This window comes from Equus quagga, chromosome 9, assembly GCF_021613505.1.
Source record: "Equus quagga isolate Etosha38 chromosome 9, UCLA_HA_Equagga_1.0, whole genome shotgun sequence".
Taxonomy (NCBI): Eukaryota; Metazoa; Chordata; class Mammalia; order Perissodactyla; family Equidae; genus Equus; species Equus quagga.
The window spans coordinates 63782948-63793163 of record NC_060275.1 but is presented as its reverse complement, the minus strand read 5'-3'; the positions used below and the strand labels follow the sequence as shown (position 1 = coordinate 63793163).

General features: G+C 39.2%; 1 pseudogene; it reads right to left on the bottom strand.

Moving 5' to 3' along the window:
• Positions 1–9416, bottom strand: part of LOC124244566 (olfactory receptor 7A5-like) — a 16800-nt pseudogene extending 7384 nt beyond the window's left edge.
• Positions 9417–10216: the final 800 nt, after the last annotated feature.

Here is a 10216-nt window from a genome sequence, read left to right as displayed (position 1 = left end):
TTATTTCTGCTCTGATCTTTATTAATTCCTTCCTTCTAATGACTTTATGTTTATTCTTCTTTTTCCATTTCTTTTAGGTATAGGGTAAGCTATTTTATTTGATATTTTTCTTGTTTGTTGAAGTAGGCCTGTATTGCTATACATTTCCCTCTTAGTACTGTTTTGGTTGCATACCATAAGTTTTAATATGTTGTGTGTTTTTTTTTTTAAATATTGGCACCTGAGATAACATCTGTTGCCAATCTTTTGATTTTTCTTCTTCTTCCTATCCTTCTGCCCAAAGCCCCCCAGAACATAGCTGTATATTCTAGTTGTGAGTGCCTCTGGGTGTGCTAGGTGGGATGCTGCCTCAGCATGGCTTGATGAGTAGTGCCGTGTCCTTGCCCAGGATCCAAACCGGCAAAACCCTAGGCTACCAAAGCAGAGCACATAACACACAGCCAGAGGGCTGGCCCCATACACTGTGTTTTAAATTTCATTTGTTTCTAGGTATTTTTTCTTTTTTAACTCTATTCAGTTTTTTGTTTTGTGTTGTTTTGGCTGGGACTGATTCACCCTGAGCTAACATATGTTTCCAATCATCCTCTTTCTTTTTTTGATTTTCCTCCCCAAACCCCCTGTGTATAGTTTTACATTCTAGTTGTAAGTCTTTCTAGTTCTTCTATGTGAGCTGCCACCACAGCATGACTACTGACAGAGGAGTGGTGTAGTTCTGTGTCTGGAACTGAAGCAGAGCTGTCAAAGCAGAGCACACCAAAATTTAACCACTAGGACAGCAGGGGTGGCCCAGTATTTTTATCTATCTCCTTTGATTGCTTTGTTGATCTGATACTTGTCCAGTAGCACATTGATCAGTTTCCTCATATTTTTGACCCTCTCAGCTTATTTCTTGTAGTTGATTTCTAGTTTCACAGCATTGTGGTCAGAAAAGATGCTTGATATGATTTCCATCTTCTTACATTTATTGAGGCTTGTTTTGTTTCCCAACGTATGGTTTATCTTTGTGAATGTTCCATGAGAACTTGAGAAGAATGTGTGTTCTGTTGTTGGATGGAATGTTCTCTATATATCTATTAAGTCCGTCTGGTCTAGCATTTCACTTAAGGCCACTGTGTCCTTGTTGAATTTCCATCTGGATGATCTATCCTTTGACATTAGTGGGGTGCTAAGGTCCCCTGCTATTATTGTTTTTCTGTCAATTTCTCACTTTAAGTCAGCAATTAGGTACTCCTGTGCAAATATGTTAATAAATGTTATGACTTCTTGGTGGAATATTCCTTTTATCATTATATNNNGCCAATCTTTGTGTCTTATTATCTTTTTTATCTTAAAGTCTTCTTTGTCTGATGTGAGTATTGCTACACTTGCTTTCTTTTGCTTGTCATTTGCTTGGAGTATCATCTTCCATTCCTTCCTTCAGAGTCTATGTTTGTCTTTAGAACTGAGTTATGTTTCCTGGAAGCAGCAAGTTGTTGAGTCTTGTTTTTTAATCTGTCCAGCCGTTCTGTGTCTTTTGATTGGTGAATTCAACTCACGTTTAGAGCGATTATGAATAGATGGGGGCTTAATAGAGACATTTTCTCCTTTGTTTTCTGGTTATTCTCTATTCCCATTGTTTCTTTTTCCTTGTATTTCTGAGTGACATTTCAGTTTTGTAGTTTTCTGTGAGGGTTTTCTCAGTTTTCTCTTTATGTATGATTTGTGACTCTGCTGTAATTTTTTGTTTGACAGTTACCACGAGGTTTTTATGAAATATCTCATAGATGAGATAGTCCATTTTCTGACAGTCTCTGCATTAGCCTAAGCAAGTTCTATCCCTTTGTTCTTCCTCTTCTATGTTCTTGCTGTCACAAATTAGTCTTTTTTGTGTTCTGAGTTTGGGACCAAATGGAGATGTTCATTTTTATTTTTGATGCTTTCTTTCCCTTTGTCCTTTCTGTTATAATTAAGTCTTTGATAACCTATTCTGAAAGAGAGCTGCAATTTTCTGATTTTGTCTGTTTATTTATCTCCTTGCTCAAAGCTTTATAAACATTTGCCTTTTTCTTTCAGGTAGGAGGCCTCCCTTCATCATTTCTTATAAGGCAGGTCTAGTGGCAATGATGTCCCTCTGCTTTTGCTTATCTGGGAAAGCTTTGATCTCTCTGTTACATCTGAAGGATAAGTTCACCAGATAGAGCACTCTTGGCTGATAGTTTTTGTCTTTCAGTGTTTTGAATATATCATTCCACTCTCTCCTAGCCTGTAAGGTTTCTGCTGAGAAATCTACAGTTAGCCTGATGGGGGTTCATTGGTAGGTTATTTTCTTCTCTCTTGCTGCCATTAATATTTTTTCTTTATCATTGACTTTTGAAAGTTTAAATATTATATGCCTTGGAGAGAGTCTTTTTGCATTTATGTAGTTAGGAATTCTATTGATTTCATGTATTTCATGTCCTCTTTCTTCCCCATGTTTGAGAAGTTCTCAGCTATTATTTCTTTGAATAAGCTCTCTGCTCCTTTCTCCCTGTCTTCTCCCTCTGGGAGACCTATAAGCCTTATATTGCTTTTCATAATTGAGCTGGATGTTTCTCAAGAAATTTCATTTTTTAAGACATCTTAGTTTTCTCTCCTCCTCCTCTACCTGAAGCACTTCTAGGTTTCTACCTAAGGTTTGCTCTATTTTTTTATGCTTTCTACATTATTTTTTAAATCTCATTGTGTTCTTCATATCCAGAATTTCTGTTTGTATTTTCTATTAGAGCTTTAATCTCTTTGGCGAAGTATTCCTTCTGTTCACTAATTTTATTCCTGAGCTCACTGAACTGTCTTTATGTGTCTTTTTGTAAGTAACTGAGCTTCTTTATGACAGCTGTTTTGAATTCTCCATCATATTGTAATCTTCTGTGACTTCAGGTTTGTTTTTGGAGAGTTGTCATTTTCCTTCTGTGATGCCATGTTGCTGTAGTTCATCATGGTGCTTGATGAATTGATCCTCTACCAGCACATTTGGGGTAGTCATGAACTTTTTTTTGTTTGTTTGTTTTGAGGAACATTATCCCTAAGCTAACTACTGCCAATGCTCCTCTTTTGGCTGAGGAAGACTGGCCCTGAGCTAACATCCGTGCCCATCTTCCTCTACTTAATACGAGAGATACCTACCACAGTATGGCTTTTGCCAAGCAGTGCCATGTCCACACCCGGGATCTGAACCACTGAACCCTGGGACGCCGAGAAGTGGTACATGCAAAATTAACTGCTGCACCACTGGGCTGGCCCCACATCAACTTTTCTTATTGGGTGTTACTTTGTTTCTGATCACCTGGGTCCTGTGTTCCTCCACTGTCTCTCCATGGGCTCAGATCCTACTGTCCTTTGCACCACCTGTGCTGATGTTCCCAGGTTGCCTCAGGGTGCTGGTCATACCGCTTTCATAGGTGCTGGGTTCACAGGTGTTGCTGTCACTGACAGGGGTCTGGGGACCCAGGAACTTGTATGCAGCTCCCACAGCTGGTGAAGCTGTTTTCAGGGTTGCCACCACTGGGGGCTGGGTACCTGTTTCTGCTGCCGTTTCCAATGCTTCTAGTTGCAGACCCCACCTGCAACCACGGTGGAGCAGGGGGCTGTTTTTTCTTTTCCTGCCCCATCTCCTCATAGTTATGCTGGTTGGGCCACTCACTGTTCACATGGGCAGGGCTGCCACTGCTTGGTGGGTGCTCCCACAGGCCAGGCTGCCACCATTCTGTGGGTGTTTGCATACTGGCTGGGCTATCCTTGCCTCCATTCAGTCATGTTGGCTGCTGCATGAGGACCCATGTCCTGGATCGCTGTCACCAGGGAAGAGGAGGGGGCCACTCCCCTAGTTCCACTGCTTCCCGTGGGTCCAGTCCACCCACCTTCCAATATATAGCTGCATGGATCTCTCAGACACCCTGTTGAGCTGTATGTGGAATCCTCTGTTGGTCAATAGATGTCCATTTGCTTGTCACTTAGAGGGGAGGGACAAAGGGAACTCACTCCACCGTGATGCTGACATCACTCCAATACACCTGTAGTGATAATTATATTTTATGGCAGGTGTACTTAAAATAACTTCCAAAATTTCTTTGGTAATTTGAAACTTTGAAGTTTTTCTGGGTTAAATTAAGTGATAAAAACTTCATTGAATATGTCGATCCTTTCCAAATTAGACAAAATATTAGACATTAATTACTAAATATAGGTTTATCAACTTTTGACATTTTAGGAAAGAGAAACTAAAAGATGTTTGGGTCTATTAATAAACATGTGCTTTATTAAAAGATTTTACTGTGGCTGGCCCAGTAGCATAGTGGTTAAGTTCATGTGCTCTGCTTTTGTGGCCTGACATTCATGGGTTTGGCTTCCAGGCACAGACCTAGCAGCACACATCAAGCCAGAAGGAAGATAGGCACAGATGTTAGCTCAGAGTCAGTCTTCCTCAAGCCAAAAAAAAAGAAAAAGAGGAAGAATGGCAACAGGGGTTAGCTCAGGGCCAATCTTCTGCACCAAAAGTTAAAATAAAATAAAATAAAAATAAATAAAAGAGTATACTATGAAATAACATTTTTTATAGAAATTATAAAAAATATTTAGAAACTTCCCAAGCTACAGAATGCTAATGTAAAAGACAGTTCATAATTGCCTACTTCTTAGTTTTCACTAAAAGTTAATGATTCCATCAATTTATGCTTCATTTCCAGAGAATTGTTATTTTACATTTGTAATGTTGTGTTACCATGTCTTTTTGTGGTGCCTGCTGAGTTGTTCCTCTGCCAGTGCATTTGTCATAGCAAACACTTTCCTTATTTAGGTAAGGCTTTATTTTGATTATAACTATTCAACCAATTGGAGATTGCAGGCCTTTCTTTTGTTTTTCAGCAGGTGGCACGATAGCACCAGGTTTTGGTTTCTCTTACCTGAGCTATCTTTGGCCATACTTGAGAACACACACTTTACACCCTCCAAGGCCTCTACTAAGGGTATCACTAGGTCTGTCTTTATCACAGACTATGTCTCTTAGGGTTACTGATGCCTTGCTGTTGCTGGTGTTACTGCAGTCACTGTCTTCACCACTGGAGGTGCCGTGATAAATGACATCACCACCACATCCAAGATAATCTGGGTCAGAAGGACAACTGTCATGGCAGGGAAAAGGGCAGGGTGAGAATGTAGCCAGGTTAATGGGGCTCCATCTCCACCATTGCCCATCTCTGTCTGGCTGCTGGCACCACTGCAGTTTTGAGGCCAGAGTTGTGTGCATGCCTCCATTGCTGCTACCAGGTTCTGAGCTGTAGTTAGTGGGACAATAATTGCAGGGCTCTACTTTTGCTGTTTCTCTGCTCCCTGTGGCCATAGGCACTTCTGCAACCAGGAGCCAGAGTTGCTTCTGTGCCTCTACTGCTGCCCACTGTGTTCTCTGGGGCTGCCTGACTCATTGACTGCAGCTGAGATGCAGGATCCTGGGTATCAGCCCTGCTGTTCCCTGTTTAGTCTTCTCTACATGCTCCAATCTGTCTACTTTCATATGCACCAAGGTGTAGATCTCTCCATCATCCTGGTGTGTTGGGAACTGTAGTCATTATTGGGCTCTGCATATTTTATTCATGGTAGATTGAATGGTAGAAACAAATGGATCCTCTCATGTCACCACAATGATGACGTCTCACTAGAGCATGTCTTTGATAAGCAATTTTTGCCTATTTTATGCCCGGGATACTGTGGATGCTAAGCTGATAAGAGATCAGGATGCTAATGAGAATAATAAACTTCTGTGATCCCTACAAAGCAAACTAATATGTTAAAGTCTCCATTATCAGGAGGAACAGTCAAAGTAGCGATATACAAAGAAATGATGGACACAAAAGTGAAAAAATCTGTGTTCTAAGAAATTCTTCTACAATAAAATTGTATAAATAGCCTGAGTTGTGAAATGTGGTTTATTCCATAAAACTAGTACAACTCATCACTACATGAAGCAAATGGGAATCTCCAGATTGTTTCTGACCCAAGGTTGGGAAGAACTTTGGGAAATTAGGAAAATAACAAAAGGAAAATTGTTGATTACCAGAAAAAGCAGAAAAACAAAGGGAGTTATTCAAATCCAATAAAGCAGTTAAAATTTTAAAGATTGAAATTCCAGCATATAAGTAGAAGGATTAAGTTCTTCTTTTATGATCTGATTAAAGAATACAATTTCTAGCTGTGAGCAATTGAGTCCTACAATCACAGGCATTTGTTGAAAAATGGCCATTTTATGGCTTCTCTTTGAATAACACATTTAAAGCTCCCTTTATGTCTTTATTCCTCAGACTGTAGATGAAAGGGCTCAGATGGGTGTGATAGCAGTGTACATCACTGAGGCCATTGCACTTGAGTGTGAGCTGTGGGTGGCAACAGAGCTACGGTACACTCCTAGGCTCACACAACAAAATGAGACAATTGAGAGCTGAGATGCACGGTGGAAAATGCTTTATACTTCCCCTCATGTGATGATATTCCACATATGGAGAAAACTGTCCAAAAAGATGAGTAAAGGAGACCAGCCAGGGAACTACCACCCAGAAGGACAGCTGAAAAATACATCACCAGGTTGTACCACCTGATTAGCTTCACAAAAAAAGTGGAGATTTTCAGGTCTCTGTAGAAGGAGAGCTGCAACATCATTAAGCTGTGTAACATGGAAAACAGAACACTGATAATCCAAATTACCAGAACCTGAGATGTGGGTTCATGATGACTACATAGTGCAGGGAGTGATAGACAGTCACAAACTGGTCATAGGCTATCACAGTGAGTAGAAAGTTGTCCCACACTATAAAAAGCATGAAAAATAAATCTGCATGATGCAATTTTCATAAGTTATGACTTTTCTCTGTGTCTGTATATTCATCGCCATCTTTGGGACAATGAAGAAGGTGAAACACATGTCTACAATAGAAAAGTTGGAGAAGCTGGCTCCGTGGCTGAGTGATTAAGTTCGCCTGCTCTGCTACGGTGGCCCAGGGCTTTGCTGGTTTGGATCCTAGACCCAGACATGGCACTGCTCATCAGGCCACGTTGAAGCAATGTCCCATGTATCACACCCAGAATGACCCACAACTAAAATATACAACTATATAATAGGGGATTTGGGGAGAAAAAGCATGAAGAAAAAAAAGTTGGAGAGGAAGAAGTACATGACGAGTGTGGAGGTTGGAGCCAGAGCTGACGGCCAGGATGATTAGCAGGTTCACAAGTATGGTGACCACATACATGGACAAGAACAGCCCAAAGAGGAAAGTTTGCAATTCATTTTCCTCTGAAAATCCCACAAGAAGAAATTCTAAAATTTGTGTATTATTCCCTGGTTCTATGTACTTGGCAGATACGCTATCATTTATATTCCACATTCCGGAAATTAATTTTTATATTTGTGTATGGTACATGAAAAAAACACTGAAAAACTAGGAATAGAAGGAAACTATATCAATATGCTAAAAGCCATTTATGAAAAATTCACAGTGAATATTATATTGTTGACCCTTTATATTCATGAGAAATTTGTTCCAAGACACCTGTGAATACCAAAATGCATGGATACTGAAGTCTCATATATAAAACGGCATAGTATTTGCATATAACCTATGTAATCCTCTTGTATACTTTAAATAATTTCTAGATTACTTAGAATATCTAATACAATTTAAATGCTGTGTAAGTAGTTGCTATACTGTTTTGCTTAGGGAATAACAAACCAAAAAAAAAAAAAAACTCTGTACGTGTTCAGTACAGACACAACTGTTTTAGACCTTTTAAGTCTTGGCTTGTTGAATCCATGAATTCAGAACACATGGATATGGAGAGCCAACTGTATTCAATGGTGAAACACTGAATGGTTTTTCCATTAGATCAGCAACAAGACAAGGATGACCACTTTTGTAACTTCTACTCGATATAACACTAGAAGTTCTAGCCAGAGCAATTTAAAAAAATAAATAAAAGCATAAAATTGGAAAGAAAGAAATACATTTATGTCTCTAAGTAGATGATATGCTCTTATATGTAGAAAATCCTACACATTCCACACAAAACTAAGAGAACTAATAAATGAATTAAGCAAAGTAACAGGACAGAAAAGTAACATACAAAAATCAGTTGCATTTCTATATACAAACAATGAAAAATGTGAAAAGAAAATTACAAAGACAGCTCTATTTACAATGGCATCCAAAATAATAAAATACTTAACTTAAGCAAGAGGGTGAAAGACTTGTACATTGAAAAATATAAAACATTGATGAAAGAACACAGACCTGATCATCTCCAGAAAATTGCTATTCTACTCTTCAACAAGGTGGGGAACTGTGTTCCTATGACATAAAACTATGAGTACTACTGCCGTGGGCCAAAACAGTTAAGAGTCTAATGCTTGTCATTTAAATTAAGAACATCATTTAGTCTTCTTTGTATAACATTTTGTTAATTAAAAATTATTTAGGTATTGAGTTTCAGTTTCACAAGATGAAAAGAGTTATGGGGATGGGTAGTGGTGTTATCTGCATAATAATTCAAATTTATTTAATACCACTGAACTATACACTTAAAAATGGTTAAGATAGTAAATTTTATGTTATGTGTATTTTAGCACAATAAAGACAATCTTTAATTTAAAATACATGCACTTAGATCTTTTCATGCATTTTGCCCTGAAATTAGTACCTTATACGTATTCTCATTTAATTTTTATAAAAGTTCATTCTCTGAGGACAGTGCTATTACGAACCTCCTTCTAAATTTGTGGAAATGGGGCTCAGAGGGTTAAATTATCTGCTCAAAGTTACGAAGTGAGTAAGGGATGGGCTTTGACTGGAACTCCATCAAGATGTTTCCAGTCCTAATGCTCTTGCCTAGCTATTCTCACTAGGAGACAATTTGCCTCCAGGGGTACCTGGAAGTATTTGGAGAATATTTTCATTGTTGCATCTAAGCAGCTGCAACTGGCACTTAAGTCAGCTGAGGTCAGGAATGTTACACAACATCCCACCATGCACAGGACAGCCTCTGTCACAAAGCATTATCCACCATAAATGTCAATAGTGAGAAAGTTAAGAAACACTATTCTAGATAAGCACTTCTTCAATTTCACTGTGGATATGAATCATTTGGGCATCTTCTCCAAATGCAGATTCTGATTCAGCAGGGCTAATATGGGCCTGGAGAGTCTGCATTTGTATCTAGCTCTGGTTTGATGTTGATGCAGCAGGTCCTGGTCTGTGGACGACTCTTTGAGTAGCAAGGCTGTGGTCTAGTGTTAGAGTCAGGTATAGGTATTTTGAGCCCTTCTCCACCAAGAGTTTTCCTGCTCTCCTCAGGTCTGACCTTGGGTGGTCAAATGTTGGACTCAGTTTTTCAACTTCTGCATACACAGGTTTATACATCCCTCTTGAGTATTTCCCCTCATGAGAGAAAATGCAACTTTTAGCCTTTCAGTTCCTTATCTATAAACTCAGGAAATTCTGCCTAACCTTATAAATTTGATGTGAGAAGTTAGAAATAATCTAGACCTCATAGGAGATTACCCAGCACAAAGCTAATGCTCAATCCACAACAGCTATTCTGTGTCCCAGTCTCATATTTACTAAGATCATTATGACACCAGAAATATCTCTAGGTGCAGGCGATGAGTCCAGTATTTCCCTGCTCCTGGGACACAGAGATCTTGAGGGGGAACTTCCTCAAAGGGCCCTCAGCAGGGAGCAGAGTGCTGGAGAGGCCATGATTCTGTGCCTATGGACATACCCTCTGAACCCCTCACACTGGATCCAAATAGCCACAGTAAGAGCTATTAGACAAAAGATATGTTCCTATGTTCCACTCGAGAATATCTGTAAAACTGTTATTTTTTTGGTGAATCAATTTATTCTTCCAACTCTTGTCATCCTCCTTGTTGCAAATCTGTAACACACATTATACAAATGTTTCATTTCAACAGAAGTATGAAATGCTTCTATGGCTTTCTCCACACTATAGATTGTTCAATTTTTCACAATTATTTATTCACTCCCCCATTCTTTTAGGAGAACTTTACATCCCCACTCTTGGCTCTGGGTCTTCATGGTGTCTCAAGGGGTAGGAGTGTATGTTTCAGCAATGGCTATCATTGAGCTTGGACACATAACATGTTTTGGTTTACAGAATGTGAGGGGATATGACATGATAAGTGTCTACAAAAAAGCTA